The sequence below is a fragment of the Aptenodytes patagonicus genome, chromosome 14, assembly GCF_965638725.1.
Source record: "Aptenodytes patagonicus chromosome 14, bAptPat1.pri.cur, whole genome shotgun sequence".
Lineage (NCBI taxonomy): Eukaryota > Metazoa > Chordata > Aves > Sphenisciformes > Spheniscidae > Aptenodytes > Aptenodytes patagonicus.
Genome location: NC_134962.1, coordinates 6,349,182 through 6,366,221, shown reverse-complemented (window position 1 = coordinate 6,366,221; position 17,040 = coordinate 6,349,182).

The following is a 17,040-nucleotide window of genomic DNA, read 5'->3' as shown; positions in this document are numbered from 1 at the left end:
CCAAGTTACTAGAACAGTTGCATGTTTAAGCTTTATACTGAAAAAATTTAAGAATTAAGAACTTTGAGTTATATATGCATGAAACAGTAAATCCGCTCACAGACTATTTCAAGCAATAGGGAGTGTTTTCACGGCAAAGTGTTGTGGACATATTCCAAGAAGTACTCCTCCAATATAGTGACAAAGTTCAATGTGACTCATGTGTGCAGGTAATTGATATTATTAACACAAACAGAAAATTTGAGGTCACTACTGGCAAGCAGTATAAAAATCAAGTTTGTTTTCTATGAACACTGAAAAGGAATTACAAGAAAGGCAAACTGAACAAAGATCAAGTTAAATATTTAATATATACATGTATATTTAATATTCATCTAACAATACCTCATTCATAGCTTATGCAACCCAAATGGATCACAGGTTGAAGACATTTCCTCTTGTTTCACAAGTTAAACATTATAATACAATGTCCTTTTTTTTCCTTCCTTCCTACATTAAATGTCTGTTATTGGTTAGTAGTAGATACAGCTGATACTTAGGTGAAGAGCTGAGACCTTTCATATGTATAGAGTTAAGCAAACTCAGAAAAAGTGGATAAGGGCTTGAAGTAGAGACTCTAAATCCTTTGAACTGTGCAGAGCCAGACCCAAAGCTTAAGTGAAGCTGATGGCATGATCCAAGACTACTGAAAGCAATGAGAACCTTTCTTTTGCTGGATATTGAGAGGTTTTGCATCAGCAAAATGAGAAGCAGTCAGACATTCAGATTAAAAAATAATCTAGAAAGCAGACAGCAGAGGAGGGAATAGAAATAACAGCCAGCGGAGCCTGTTAACTTTTCAGATTCTTTAGAAGTTTGGTCTAAGACAGAAGAATTGTTCCTTTGCACTTGAGCTTCTTGCCAAAAGAGCTTTTCAAAGAGACATCTGAGATAAGAGGAGGCAGGCATCTATCACAAGTCACCTTTATCAGTTCTAGGATGGATGATTGCTAACAAGGCTGAACACATTCATTTACACAAGATGCCACCAAGAACGGAAGAAGTCAAAGCAGCATTCATTGACACTTCTGCCTCTCCCCCTCTGACCTGGGAACTCTGCTTTTGGTGATCCAGTCTTCCAAAAGAGTGATACTTAAAAATGCCCTTTATGGTTAGAAATCAGCAGATACGTGACCTGGAATTCAAACATGAATTTCCATTACCTTGTGTCTTTTAATGACACAAGTGCACAAATATGGAAGAAAGGCACATGTCAGAGATACAAGATTCTGGTCTGCTCTAGTAAAGGAATCTCTCACCTGTGACCTAAAGGAGCAAAATGTTTTACTGTATTACTCATATCCCCAGAGATGTGAGTTTTGTGAAGAAAAAGCTAAACAGAAGTTATCCGATATCAGAACACACAGAAAACCTGGGAAACAACAGTACTGCCACTAACTAAGGTAATCAAGGTGCAAGCATCTGTCTACTGGAGAAAACAGCATGGGCAGCGAGATCCAAAATTTCATAGCCTCATTCCAAAATAGAGTCCGGGAGACATTTGTATTAGAATAGCCAAGGGGCATAAGCCAGTATCCTGAACAGCAGCATTTCTCATCCTATCTGATAAGACTGTGTCAGTATCATGCACATGTGCTGCAATAACTGAATTATATGTTGATTATTTAACAGCAATAAACAGCTCATGTCTGTTCAAATCCCACATTAGAATGAGAATCAAAGTCCCCTAAAATTAGCAGCTTGAGAAACTCACACTGAAGTATCTGAAAAAACACCTGCAGTCATGCCCTGACAGACAGGAGCTGACAGGCAGAACACTTGCCTCTACGGGCTGCTCACTGCTGTGGTTCACGTCTCAGCTCCTAGTGCTGAGTTTGCCTTGCGTGCTGTTGTTTCCTGCTCGCCCACACCCTACATACACCAGACCTTAACAATTATCAGCTGACCCACTTTTAGTGTCATATGTAGGGCAAGCAAGGGAATTTTCTTTCATATCTGGAACAACTCAGATGTTGTTCGCTTTTGTCTCCCAAGGCAGAGATACATACTGAAGAGCGTATTTTTCAGAACTCTTACTGGGCATGCCAAGCCAATGCATACACCTTTCTACTACCTTCCATGAAGACAGCTGAGTTCCTGTTATAGTTCTCCTGTTCCAGTGCCTAACAATTAAATTAAAAGAAACTCAAATCAACCAAATTAAATTGATTTCATTGCAAATAGGTGTTTTTGTACTGTGATTTCCTTTTACTTCATGTTTTACAGCAAAAGGCTGTAAGGATGCAACCTTTCATCTTAAGCTGACTGGAGTTCAAAAGACCAATGGACTGAAGAAAACTAGAACTGGGAGATGGATTTATAAAACAAACGAGTCGTTCTAGTTCTTTTCTTTTTCCTCTCAACAAGCTCAAGCAAAGCAACTTCCATCTTCTCCATGAGAAATGGATGGGTACTAGAAATATCTCCGGTACATCTCTCACTCTGTCAGGCAACACTCTTCCCATGAAACCCATTGTGCTCTGCATAAGGCAACTAAAGGGTTTGTCTACCTTCTTTAAAGAGAGTAGTACATTCCATGGAGATGGGTATACTCTCTCAGGAGAATGTTTTGTATGCAAAAAATACTTTGAGGACCAATCTGGAAGACAATTTGTATTTTTATATTACAGTTGGAATAATCCAGGCAACTGAATTAAATTCTTTATAGTAGGGGACCCTAAGGTTTTTTACAGTGACAGTTTTTTCCCTTTTCTCCTTCTGTTGTAAAACTCCTGACTCCCTTTAAATGCCATCTCTTTGACCCACATAAGAAAAGGTCAGTTGTCCTGCTGTGCTGAAAATACATTTGTGTGCCAGATTTCTAGAAATTCTGTAGTATTGCAACTTTGGAAGAGAAACACAAGTAAGGAGAGCATGCAAAGACAGAAACGTAAATAAGTGGGCTCTAGAGCTCACGAGGAGACACTGAAGTTTATAAAAGAGGGAAGATACAGCTATAACCACCAGTTTTGAAGAAGGCATCAGGTAAATCAATAGCAGACATAAGATGACATCTTAGCACTGCATGTATTGTAACAATGAAAAATCACCTATTTAGTGTTGATGGAAACCTTTGCAACCTCTAAATAGTATAAGTGTTGGTGTTTTTCTGCTAATTCAATAATAGCAAGTATTTCGCATTTATGTGACACATGCACAGAATATCAAACCATTCCTAGACATGCTGATGAGTAGAAGTCCAAACCTGATTTATCATCTGCCTGAAAAGCTCCATTGGGCTTGGAGCACCTCCACTCTCCTGCTACTCCATTTGGATTTCTCCTTATTTCTCCATACATGATGAGCTCACAGGAAAACAACTACACTGCATATCGTTGGGGAAGATAAACCCAGTGGGTTGAGTATAGAACACAGCTACGCTGTTACAAGTTATAGAGAACCTCAAAGATAACAGAGTGCAGATCTTGAGTGTTTCATATACAGCACATGCTTTCCTAGTTGGTGAATATAACTCACATCTGGCTTAACTTCTTAAAAGGGGCAAACAATAATGTTAGGCTTATTCTTGTCTTCTGAAAGTTGGGTTGTTCCATATTAAGTTATACACATACCATTTTAGTCCATCCATGCACCATTGTTAATATTTTTTTCTTTGGATGTTTAACATAACACCTACCTCATGCTACACTAATTATGATTTCATTCACGCCATTGCCTTCATATTCAATCATCATTGGTGCCTATTAACGTAACCTTTAACATGATCACACCAGTAATTAGGTAACTGCTGTTACTTTTGAATTCTACTGAAAGGTTTCCCCATGCAGCTCTTACTTTTACTGCAGGAAGATGGCAGTGACCTGCAGAACAACTGGCTGATCAGAAGGTGACTAAACCACTCTCTTGGTATCCTAGCTAAATTAGAGGTTTCTTCTCTGATGGTTTCAAGTCCCAGAAAGGAATCTGCAGGAAATATCCCCAGAATTTTACCCAGGTTATTAGCATTATGATGCAATGGTATGTGTATGAATGTGTTCTCATAGAATCACTGACCACGCAATTTATATTGTTGCATCTGATGAAAACCATGTGTGTTACATCCTAGAAAGAATACGCTGCCCACATTGAACAAAAAGGCACCTGCTGAGTCATTTAAATATATTTTTATGTAGCTTTGTCAAGTTTACAGACTTAATTGAACATTTGTACAAAAGAAGAATTCAGTGCATTGTACAATAGATATTGTTTAGTCTAGTACACTGATTTATGCTCAAATGGGATAAAAATCTACATTTCGTCTTCTCTATTAGAGCTTCCTGAATACTGCCAAGAACTACTTCTTGGAATAAAAATGAACATTTGTTCTCATGTTTGCAATTCTTTTTATTCCTTTCACTAACAAATCATCTGAGTACTTCATTTTATTTAATTTTTTTGTTCTATTTTTAGGAACATTGACAGAAAATTCAGATCATGTAAATATTTCTCCAACTCTTCTCCTCATTTCCCTCATTATGTTTGCTTTGGGAATGATTTGTCTTATTGTCTTTATGACTCTTTCTCCATTTCTTCATAAAAGCTACAATTAAGCAGGCATAGAATAATAAAAAAGCAAAAAACAAACCAAAAAAACCCAATATGGCTAAGATAGCTAACTAAACATCATAAAACAGGCAAATGTGATTTAAGTATATTTGCATGAAGCATATGCCAAACAATACAGCAGAGGAAAAACTAAGAAAATTCAGTCATGGGAGATCCAAAAGCAGAAAAGGGATAAAGCTTTTGAATAAAGTATTTAATACATCCAGTTCATCCAGTTCTGCTCCTTCTTCCTTACCCAGAACCAAGGCCCATTCAGATATTCTGAATCTGAAACATCCTCTACAGTTATTTTGAACTAGTCTGCGGAGGTCTAAGGAGTATAAAATATTTTACATACTGCACGTTTACTTTTTTCAGGGTTTCTCCCTCACTTGCTGAAAACATTAACACAAAGCATTTCAATGATGGTGCATCGGCATATACACAGTGTACGAGTCAGTGTAACTGGCATGCAGAAGTTAAGTCCAAGTAGGCAGAAAACTCCATGCCTCTCCCCTATCAGATCAGTAGTCCCATGAGTACAAGTGTTCAGTGTGTAGAATCTATAGACAATATTTATATGTCAAGTTGTGTCCTGCAAATAATTTTTCCACTCTCCAAAGCATAAAATATCCGTCCCAAAACATAATGCAGAGTATATAGTTTAAATAAATGGATGTATAAATATAAGTATATATTTCTTTTGTAATGAAAGGGAAGAAAAAACAAAGGGATCAAAAAGACTAGTTTTTTTAGAATTATCCTAAAAACCTACCACCAAGATAGTACTAAATGCAAACTTTTATATTTACACTGAGAAACAAATTACTTTCTCAACATTAGCACATGAACTGTGGAATGTGGATTTTAACAGGATACAGTTGTAAAAAGGGTAAGACATTTTAAGTCTATACAAGAGATCATCTGGCTCATAGTCTGGAGGCAAAGTAATGCATATGAGGTTTAAAAAGATTCAGATTCATCCCTTACATTCTCCCACACCTCTGGCTGTTGTTTGCCTAGGAAGCAGAAATAACAAGAAGCTTGTGTGCACTGCTACAAAACTGAGATATTTTTAAAGATTAACTCATGAATTTTCTAAATCCAACCCCCGAGAAAATATCTAAATAACCTAGCAACAACTTTTGGATGATCCATTGCTTTAGAGATGGATTCAAGGTGCAAAATTTGTATTCGAGTCATCATTTCTAAAAAGCACATCTGATGCATTCGAAGCTTTGGGCCTGATTTAGGGTCTCCCAGTTGTGAACAATGCCAAATTTAAGTCAGCTACTCTGCTGGCGTATCAGTACCTCTGAACTATGTACCTTTATTCTGGCAAATAATGTGTAGATATGCATCTTCCTCATTACAACTGAGCATTTTGAGAGACAAAGGCAGATTTCATCTTAGAATTTTGTACAAACTCATAACTTGGGTTTTGTCCTGAGTCAGTCAAGGTTTGTCCAAAAGCAAAAAAGATGTTTTCTGAATCGTAGCCAAACATCCTTCCCATGGGAGAGGAAAAAAAGGGGTTTCTCATCACTTACTGGGGTGAAGTACAAGAATTATGTGACTAGATGGGGGAATTTCTTTCTGAAAGAGACCCACTTTCTCCATTCCTCCTGAAGAAACAAAGACATGCAAGAGCATATTTCTTTGTGCTGCTGCCAAATAGTGGAAATTCATCATCATAATTAAAGAAACAAATTGCCAAAAACAAATATTATTTGCAGATGGATCCCTCTGTCTTCTGTAAAAATTCTCTGTTTACATTTTAAATGAGTGGAAAAGTAAGATTATATATTTGAAAAAGCCCCAGGCCAACTATTAGGAGAGATAGTGGAGCTCTGAACTTTCTCCTGCAAAACACACCTGAAAGACTTTCTAATTTCTCAGCATGTTGACATTATTTAAATTCCTGTCTTACTGAAATATAGCCAAAGCTGAAGCTCTAGCCTCCAGAAAATAAACTCTTGTTTAATAATGTGCTGGGTAAACGTATCCAGGAAATGTCACAAAATAAATCTGAGATAAATTAAACAAAACTGACTTCCTTTCTTATGTCAGATGCCTCTAATTTTGGCAGTTTGGGGTAACAAAGGAAAGAAAACTCTTAGAAATGAAAATATCTGTTTAGCAACAGAGCTATAAAGAAAAAGAAGCACACTTCCGAATCTGTAACAGAGCCTAACAACATGTGATCTGGGTCCTCTAGCTACACTGTATACAAATCTCTCATTGGCTTCAGTCAGAAGCACATTATTTCTCTTTATTTACGATGTTGACTATTGCTTAGGAATAGGGGGGCTATGCATCAGAGGATGCTAGAGGTTGTATTCATCCATCCTGTACAATGCTGGATATTCTTGCCACTCCTTAACTTTCAGATAACAGTTGCCTACAAGCCATCTGCTAAAAGAACAGAATGTCAAGATAGAAGACTAACTGGCACCAACATCAAATGTGTGGAGTTACAGATCACAGAAGCCATTAAAATAATGGTAGACGTGGTTCTTCGTTAATAGTAGACATGGAGAATTGACAGTCAAGACTTAGGCTGTTGGTAAAGAGCCTTGTAAAATAAAACAGATTAATATAATATATGGGGAAAACACAAGCATTTAATATGAAGGAAGGGTAATTTGGGGTCAGAGCAAAACATGGAAATTGTGAGATTGAAGTCTTTTTCTCTGTGATAAAGTAAACATGGAGCAGGAGAAGTTTGGTTAAGTACCTGGCTCACCCTTTCAATTTTTCCCCGGCAGAACTGGATTCCTTTTGCAGGATGCTCTCCAATGCAGGGTTGCACAGACTTTCAGGAGGGCTGCATGCCACAAGAGCATAAGAGGTAGGATTTGCAGGCTGCTACCTGAGCCTGTCACCTTTTACAGATGAGCTACCCAGCTGGCTGAGCAGATGCTGGCTGAAATAAGGAAACAATTATCTTTGCACCTGGCTGAGTCCTTTAGATCTTGCTAAGAGATAGATTGACCAACCATGAAAATATGCCAAATAGTGGCCAAGAGTATTTAAGAGATTACATTTGCCTAAGTCTTGTGGGTAGAGGTGATTTTTTTTTTGCCAGATTCTCTCTGGATATCATAAGGATGCCTACTCATGTGCCATTCTAACCTTACTCACTACTCTGGACTGGGGCTTCATTTCTTTATAGCACCAGATGCTGCTCTGATTACAAAGTCACATGCCCTTGTGAGTAAGCCACACTTAGCAATATATTTTGGGTGGGGGTGGAAAAAAAGTAATCTGTCAAGTGAAAATTAAGTAGGAACTAAAAGAGACTTATCCATTGAAACAAACCAGGGTAAAAAAGATCTCTCAGCCAAGCTTTGCCCCTGTAGAGATTTAAAGAATGTGCTGTTTGTGTTAGTACACTGCAATTGCCCATTTTCTAAAGAATAATGCGATTTCAAGCCTTTTCCCCACTCACTGCTTTCCTCTAATCTCTTTTTCTAAGCCTCCATTCTTAATGCCTCTCTAGGAGCATATAGGTGATGCTGAATGCTACTAAGATAATACCTACTGCAGCCCCGGACCAACAGGGCCTAATTTCATCCATTCAGAAGCAGCCAGCTGACAGGTACTTCATCAGGCACTGTATGATTCTAGTTGTCCAGCCGTTGGTGACTCAATTAGTGGGCAGTCTAGAGGTAGTATACCCACAGCTCTTATTTTAAGTTGTGGGGCTTCTTCATCAGTACCTTAAACATAGCCATATATGTGATGAGGATGATACAAACAATAGAATAGCAACAGCAAACGAGAGAACGGTCTTTCCAGCAGACTGCTCAGAAAGGGGAAAAAGAAAAGATCTCTAAAGTAGCAAAAACTTTCCCTTACAAACAAATCACTTACAGCAAGATGCTTTGCTCTCCCATAGCACCCTCCATCTGGTACGGGACTTTAAAAAACTGAAAGTTTTCACAACAGCCTTTGAGAAAGGAAATACCACCTTCCTCACATGGATGAAGAAAACAAGGGACAAAGAATGATGTTCTCAGGATCATACAGAATAGAACAAAGACTAAAGAAAAACACCCAGAGTGTGCTTGTTCAGCACTGGAGGAGTTCTTGGAAGCATGAGATAGTTCCACATATTATGATCACAGAGCATCACGTGGGGTAAAGGAAGGGATGGGAAAGTCTCACTGCTTCCCACAGAAAACCCCACAGTAATAAGCCTGGGGAGGGAGTTTTCCCAGAAGACGTCTTCCCACATCACTTATTTGAGAGGGTGGGACATCAAACCTCAAAATATGTAGCTTGACCTGACATACTTGTTTTTGCACAGTAAGTCTCAGACAGACAAGGCAGCTGCCTGCTAAAGGCATCCCGTTACTGCCGTGCAATTCCAGAAGTTTATTTGGAGGGTTTTCTTAGCCAACTATCTCCATACCAATCTTCCAGTGTCTTGTTACAGGAAGAGAACTAGGGCAAGAGAGCTTTCCAAAGGCAGAAAGAACCCCTAAGGTCTGATTAGTGGAAGACATTGCATGCCCCGTGTGGTTTCTTCCTCTGTGGGAAGAGAGTAATGCAGCCTGCCTTATGCACCAAAAGTAGAGTCCTGAGGGCCAGGTAATCTTGAGTGTTTATCCTATATTTGACACTACCTGATACCGTCTTCCAGTAGATAAATCATTGACCATCTGTGCCTCAGTTTTCTCCTTGTCACCTCAATGAGCTGCTTCACTGCTGAGAAGCAATCTAAGGATGAAAACGGTAGAGCCCATTCAGAATGAGAAAGCATTATTCATTTTTCTGAACTTTCTGTACAGTTTTGCAGTTGCCCTAGGTAGGTCACAAAATGCCTGTTTCTCAAAGCAATAGAAATGAGGAAATTCCTCATTTCTTTCCTGAGTAATGATACCAATAAATGCTACGCCACTATGTACTAAATCAGCATAACCCTTCATGGCTCATATGTCTTGAAAGTGTTTATTTAACTTGTTTTGAACTGAAGAGGACTGCAGCACCCTCGTGAAAAAGGAGGGAGGAAGAAGAGGTACAGAGACCAAAAAAACCCAACTTATTGTAACAAATAACTGCTCTAATCTCATAACGATGGAAAATTTCTGGAGAGACTTGTTTTCTTGCTCCTTATTGGGAGCCTTTTTGGCTCCCAATAAGAGGCAGAAACTTTGAGAGAGAAGGGGGTGTTTATATGAATGCATGATTTTTAAAAGCCCAGCCAAGTGCATAAGAGAAGCAAGGCAACTTTAGCCTCCAGAGAAATAACCTTCAAATCACAATTTGACAAACAATATCAAAAACTATCAGAGAAGCAAGCGATCTAGCTGACTGCAGTGTTTTCATTCCCTTCTCAGCAGCGTGACCTCATCACAGTCGCACTCGCACAGAATCCTATTACTGCTGCCTCAGCTGCAGAGCTGCAAGACAAAGGAAGGTTACAGACATCACTCCCCTCTGTGCCTTGCTAATCAATAGTTTTTATCTAATTTCTTTGCTTCAAGATACAGGAAAATAAGGTGCTGCATTTGAAATGGAAGGCTGGGAATAACTGAGCTTTGTGGGAATCAATACAAAATAGAATAGCTGACAATGTCATCTTGCCTGAAACACTATGAAGACAGATTTGAAGTTCCTCTAATTATCTAGATGTTTATATTTTTAAACACTGACTTAGTGTCTGCAGAAAAATTGGTTTTATTTAATAGCCATTGTGGTTTCAGAACTTTTTGCACTTCTGGTTAGTCTACTCCATTTCCTTATCTTTCTAGTCTGGATGGAAGTTTCCCTTTTGGTGTCAATTTAGGACTCAGCATGAAGTGGCTCTGCCAGCTTGCTGCATTTAGGTAGGTAATTTACACATGGCAACATAGTGGGCTGAGCCCTGGCTAGCAGGGATCAACACAGCCCAGTTGATGGACAGTAGTTATTGCAGTGGACATACTTTTTTCAATTCATCTAAATACTAGGTAACTTTTAATAACCTTACATTATGCAATTTCCTCAAATTAGCCAATAAGAAACATGAAAGCCCAGCACCACTTGAACTAGAACCAGCAGGGTTAGGAAATCCCCTAACAGTCAAAGAAGCAGCCCACAGATGCTCAGAAGAGGGCAAGACATCAGAGTTAAGAGAGAGAAAATCATCTTCAGCTACACTCCATTGTGAAATGGAAGTGTCAACATTAAGCATACTCTGTCTCTTCCTGGACACTGAAAGGCTTCTCTAAACTAAAGCACATAGGAGAGAGTTGAAAGGAAGGCTGCCCAGCCCACTCCACTTGCCTTAGTGCCTCTCCAGAGATTCTTTCACCTAGGTATCAACACCAGCAGAAACCCACTCCTTTCCCCCATCTCAAACTCTTACAAGGTTCCTGTGGGAAGTCATTAATTCCTTACAGCTGGTGGGTCTCTGCACTCATGACAGGCAGCTGTGTTACTGCATCCTCCCCTGCCCCCTCAAGGGTGAATTAACACTTTCCCAACAGCCCCTTAGCCAAATCCATGTGTACTTCTACATATCCCCTCACTTTGTTCCAACGTATTACACCCCAAATACAAAAGAGGCAGCAGAAGGGACATCGGAGTAGAACACATTGTCGAGACTCTGCTCAGCAAAACCCCTCTTAAACTGCCTTCCAACTAAGGGAGTTCAAGGTCAAAAAGACAGGAACTTCCCAAGTGTCTAAGTTTTCCTGTTGAGTGTGTGCATCAGTCTCTGCGAGGCTGAGAGGCAAGGCACCTATCGCACATCCAAGCTACTCTGGGATTCTAAACTGAGCCATTCCTTTACTTGCCTCCTCTAAAATCCAGCAGGTTTTTCTTAGTGCATGCCTGCCATATTGCAGTGGTAAACAGTGCTTTCTGTTAAAAAGAAGGGCAGAGGAGTCCCCTGTATCCAATTGCTTAGTGGTTAGCTTGGTCAGGATGTGGATCCAGTTTCCTTCTTTGCTTGGAGGGATTCAAACCCACTTCCCCAGACATCTCCCCCACTTTGAGATGAGGATCCTCACCACTGGGCAGCTGCACAAACGGAACCATTCCCAGATCCCTCTCACACTGAAAGGGATAGCACAAGTCCTGCTTTATTATAAGGGGGAAGAAAGGGGACTGGAGTACTTACCTTTAAAAGAGCGCCCCAGACAGCTAATCCCACATGGAAAGAGAAATGAGCCACCAGTGCTGAGCAAGGAGCCTGGAGAGGGGTATGGCTGAAGGCACACCCTTCTCCTTAGCAGTGGCTGCTTTAAGCAGCTTCCTCCCAGCATGTTGCCTTTTCTGGCTGCCATTCTGAGGCTCCTCGCTCAGGGCTGTGGATCCCACTAAGGGGGCAGGCATCTAGAGCTCAGCATTTTGGCATCCCCATAATACTTTGGGTCTTGGTCTGAGGTGGGCTCAGTGTTCCCTGGCAGAGTTTCCTTTCATCTCACGCTGCTATTAGAATAGCATCGTCTTAGGCTTCGGCTGAAGAATTGTGAAATCAAGTGAATGTGAAATTCCTTTTGTCGCAAAAAGTAGCTCTTGCATATGAATTGTAACTGCTTCACAGCTGAAGCTTCTCAGCTAGAGTAAAACAGTATTTTTCAGTAAACCATAAGATTAATTTTTGTGTAATTATGTGTAATTAATATGGTTAGCATATAGCATCTATAACCTTCCAAAAATGCAGTGCAAGCACCAAGTACTCCATGACACTACTTCACTGCAGCTTGCGATCTTATTTTGGAATGCTGTGAGTTTAGTTTAGAAGGGGTTGTTTTAATTTAAGAATTTAGCTATAACAATCTCTAAAACTCTTTCAGAATTATGGACTTGCTTCTGTTTAATGGATAAACCATTTTTTCTGGAATGAACTTTCATAAATCTGCCACTAGCCAGGTTTTTAAATAAAAATATAATTTTAATGTAATGGGAAATTGCTCACTTGTTAAACAGTAATCATTTCTCTCATTCTTACTTTCTTTGCGGACCATAGAACTGCTTGCAAGGTTGGAAGCTGGACACTGTAAAGTGCAAGAGTGAAGATAGATAGGTAACTACTAAAAAGTCCAAATCTGAGCTGCAGTAAAGGCAAGAACTGCTTTATAATATATTTTTGTACAGTTGCTTGGCTGATGTTTTAATGCTAACCTGGCAGGAAGATTAGCTGCTTACCCAGGGAAAACTACCAATGCAAGCAATTCTTATTTTCTAGACAAATAGTAAATTCAATTTAAATTTGGTAAAGTTTCAGATTCAAAAAAGGGAGACATTTTACAAAATGTCAAAACATTTCATGCTGACATTTTTTATCTAAAATGTTTGTTTCAGAAATGCCAAAAAGTTTCATTTTGACATTTTTCCAACTGAACATTTTTTTTTCAAATTGGCATTTTTCATGTAAAAGTTCAGGTAATGTTTAAAAAACCTTTTTAAGACAAGCGAAATAGCTCAAAAATGAAGTGAAATATTTCAGTTCAGCTCAAATAAAATATTTCCAATTGATCAAATACAACTTTAGTGTTTCCCTGAAAAGATCACTTCTGTTTGAACTCACAACAGTTTTTCTCTAGTCCTTTATTCATAAAACAAAAGAGAAGTTTTGTCTAGATTTATAACCATCATATTGATGTTTAGTAGATTTCTTTTGGTTTTCATAAATCTTGGTTCACAAATTGGTTCTTGCATCTTAATAAATCATTGTGCATCATCGGAATGATTTTAGATAACCAGGTGCACCTTTTAGCCCATCACAAGCATGAGATAAAACATGTAACTTAAGCTTCTTCAGCTAATGTTTAGGCTAATGGGTTTTATTTTGTATTTGCTATGGGCTAAAATGTTTGTTAAAGATCATTCACCACCAGAGGGTTCAATTCACACATATATCTGTGACTTGGTCTTGGCTGGGGAACAGCCATGATTTTATATTTATAAAGCTATATTAAAACTTAGGAAAGGAGCCTAAATATTTTTCCTGAAATAACATCAGCCAAACGAAATTACAAGCTAGAGACATGGAGATGGATTAAATCAGTTAGTAGATGAGCTGGGACAATGTATTGTTTCATCCCTAAATGTTGAGATCCTACAGCTACAGCAAGTTAGAGATCAGTTAAATGTTTCATACGCATTGTGTCTGATTTATTTTATAGTAGGGTGTGTTACGAACTGGCTAAAGCAATCTGAGAGCTGTTAGTAGGTATTATGGAGATATTGCCCTCTATGGAGAGTAGATCAAGTTGCAGATGTTTGAAAAAGGTCAATCCTAACGTCTAGTCTTTAAATGAAGGGTGGGAGGGTGAGGGGAGCCAGGAAATAAGAGGTCAATCATCTTGAATTGCCAGACAAGTATTACAATAAGCTACCAAATATATTTTTATAAGCATCTAAGTGGAAAAAGAAGATGAGGGTGAAATTTAACCTGATCCAGGTATTTGTCAGCATCAAAGGAGGAGGTCCTACCTTTTTCTCCCTTCTTTGCATTCCTACTCATTACTTTACAGCTGGTCCATTTCTTACTGATGGAGTAGCTCTGCTCCAGATAAGGAAAAAAAGGGTAGATTCCATATCTATTGACATTAATAACTTCACTGTTTCATATGGTATCTCGAAAGTAAATGGGGAAAACATAGTCTAGGTCTATAAAATGAATTAAAAACAGGTCATAAAATATTCTGTAGGTAGTAATGATCAGTGGTTCACTGGAATGATATAGTAAGTGGGGTGCAATCCTTCACCTGGTGCTAGTCAATATTTTCACTATTGATTTTGGTGATGAGAACACACCAAAAAAAGCTGCAAGCACACTGCACAAAGACATGAGAATGTAAAAGGATTTTAACAAACTGGTGAAATGGAATGAACAAACTAATTCAATAAGGAGAGGCGCAAGGTTCTACAGGTAGGCAAGAACAGCTAGTTACACAGATAGAAGATTCAACAGGGGACCAAACAAGGTATTCCCATAGATCCCCAGCTGAGCAAGACTCAATAACATCATATGAATTTTTGAAAAGTGGCACCACTTCTGGGACATGGGAGGCAATCCTTCAGGTCTACTGATCATTGGAAAGGCCTCACCTTGAGCCCTGCATTCAGTATGGCACTTCCAGAAGGCTGTGGACCACTGGAAGACAATCCAGAGGAGTGCCATAAGAGGACCAGAAATTCAGGTGCATGGGGAAATCTTGACAGAATGTGGCTTGCTTAGGGTAGAGAGGAAGAGAAAGGAGGAAGATGCAAAAGCAGTCTACACAAAGGTAGATCACTAGAAGATAATCTGTTCTTCATGTCCATGTTTAGCAGGACAAGAAGTAAATTGCAGAAAGGAATGTGTCACATGAATGCAAACTATTATTAATTAATTATCATTACTAATTTATTAGTACTATACAGTGTGTCTGCCAACATTCTGCTAAACATTACCAGGCTGTGGGTACTTATGGTTAGTTACCACTAATAAGTTCTCCCCAGAGACCACTTCTGGACATCAGACAGCTGGTGTAGTCTTTCTTTAATTTAAAAGTTGTCCCACTTGCCCAAACCTATGAAGGAAGGCGTTCTACGTGTTTAATGTTGGACTAGTAGTTTTATGTCCCTTTGGCTGTTTATTTACTGAAGGAGAAGAAGAGACATGACAGCTGTAGAATTCTTCAGTAGTTTCATTAAATTGTTTGGGTGCATCTTGGCCAAGAGAAGCAGCGCAATGTGGCTCAGGATTTGGGCTCTGCTGCAGCAGTAGAGGAGGGGAAGTGCTTTTGATCTGCAACTTGATTGATTATGGCTAACATATTCATTATAATTAATGGGGAATCTTAATAGGGTTAAGTTTTATTTTTCCAAAGCACACTAGTTACATATACATTTGTTATAAATAATTGGCTCAGTGCCACCTCTAGAAGATGTTCGAAGCAGAAAAAGAGAGAAGTAACAAATCTTTGGGCCTGAGCAGAAATGGAGTTTGGGGACACAGTGTCAAAAGCCTACTTAAGTCCCAGTCCAATTTCATTAGTAGTTCTGAGCCTCAGGAAAAAGAAAATACATAAAGCAAAATCCAGGAGTTGCATTAACACTTTCACATATTATATAATTAACTTGTGGCATACTTTGACTCAAGAAGTCAAGGGGTTAAGAATCTATGCAGTGTAACAGAGAACTAGTTATGTGGATAACAGAAACATTAGTCAGGATCAACATCTGTAAGGAACATCTATTCCCAACACTTATTACTTGCACCTTTCTCCCAAGCACCATCCTATCCAGAAACAAGATACTCAGAGTAGGAAAATTTTTCATGTCCAATCTCTTTTCTGTGAAAAGGAAGAATCCAGCAGGAATGACACATTGATTTTTAATGACTGTTTAACTTTAAATAAAACTTAAGAATTCAGAAAGGATCATTACAAATTTCTACCTGAAACAGTCCCCTTTTCTGTTTGAGGTCAGTTTTTGTTTCAAAGTTTTTAAATATTGGTGTAAAATGCACTTTTTACAAAGCTCAAAGTAGAACATCAAAATTACACTCTCTGAAGAACTGAAAACTTTAAAAATTTCATGTCAGTGAAAATTTGAAAAAACATTTTCAAAATACCACAGAATTTAATTTCATTCATTTCCCATTCAAGTATTGCCAGGAAACCAAAAACATCAGATTTCTACCACCTCTAAAAATACTGGAGAAGTCTCTGTGGTTGTGATTCATTAAGGCAATACCCACATAGCTGTGGGCAGGACTTGTCTCACCTAGTCTGAGACATCTACAGTGTTGAAATCCCTGTCTGAGCTAGTCATCACAACTTCCTTTAATGTCAGTGGTAAGAAGCTTGCGTGATGCAACATTATTTTATGGTAGGCATCTAAAATAGGTCAGATGCATCCTATTTCTCTCCATTGACAATAAAGGAAATCTAGATCGGATGGAGAACTTCTGCCTTGCTGGTGTCTTATGCTAAGCATTCATGTTTCTATATAAATGAAGCAGTTTTAACATTAGGAGTCAGACTCAAAAGGTATCACACAGCATCTGTTAAGACAAGCACAAGGAAGACAATGTCTACGAGAGATGTAATTCACTGCGGAATGGATTCTCTTCACCACCTACCAAATGTGACCTGGAGGATCTTCTTCAGGGCACTTGCAAGGCCATCTGCTTTCTCTTCTGTTGTGTCTGCTTTTTATTTGTTGCTCAAGGCGGAGATATGTAGGTGTCTTTGATAGTTTTGTTTTCTGTAGCGCCAAGGACTTCAGCAGAAAAATAAGATTTCACTTAGACACTGAAAAGATAGAAAATGTGTGAAAAATTGTAATGATGTTCTCAAGGTTGTTGGATTAACTTCCTGTTGCTATCATTGACAATGATTTATCCTGGTTGTTTAAATTCTGCTGGTAACCATGATGCAGTGAGGTCAGCCTATGCTCTCATTGTGCCGAGACAGAATTTTCCGAAGTCAAGCATGAATCTCTTACTTTCTCTCAGTGCTCTGCTGA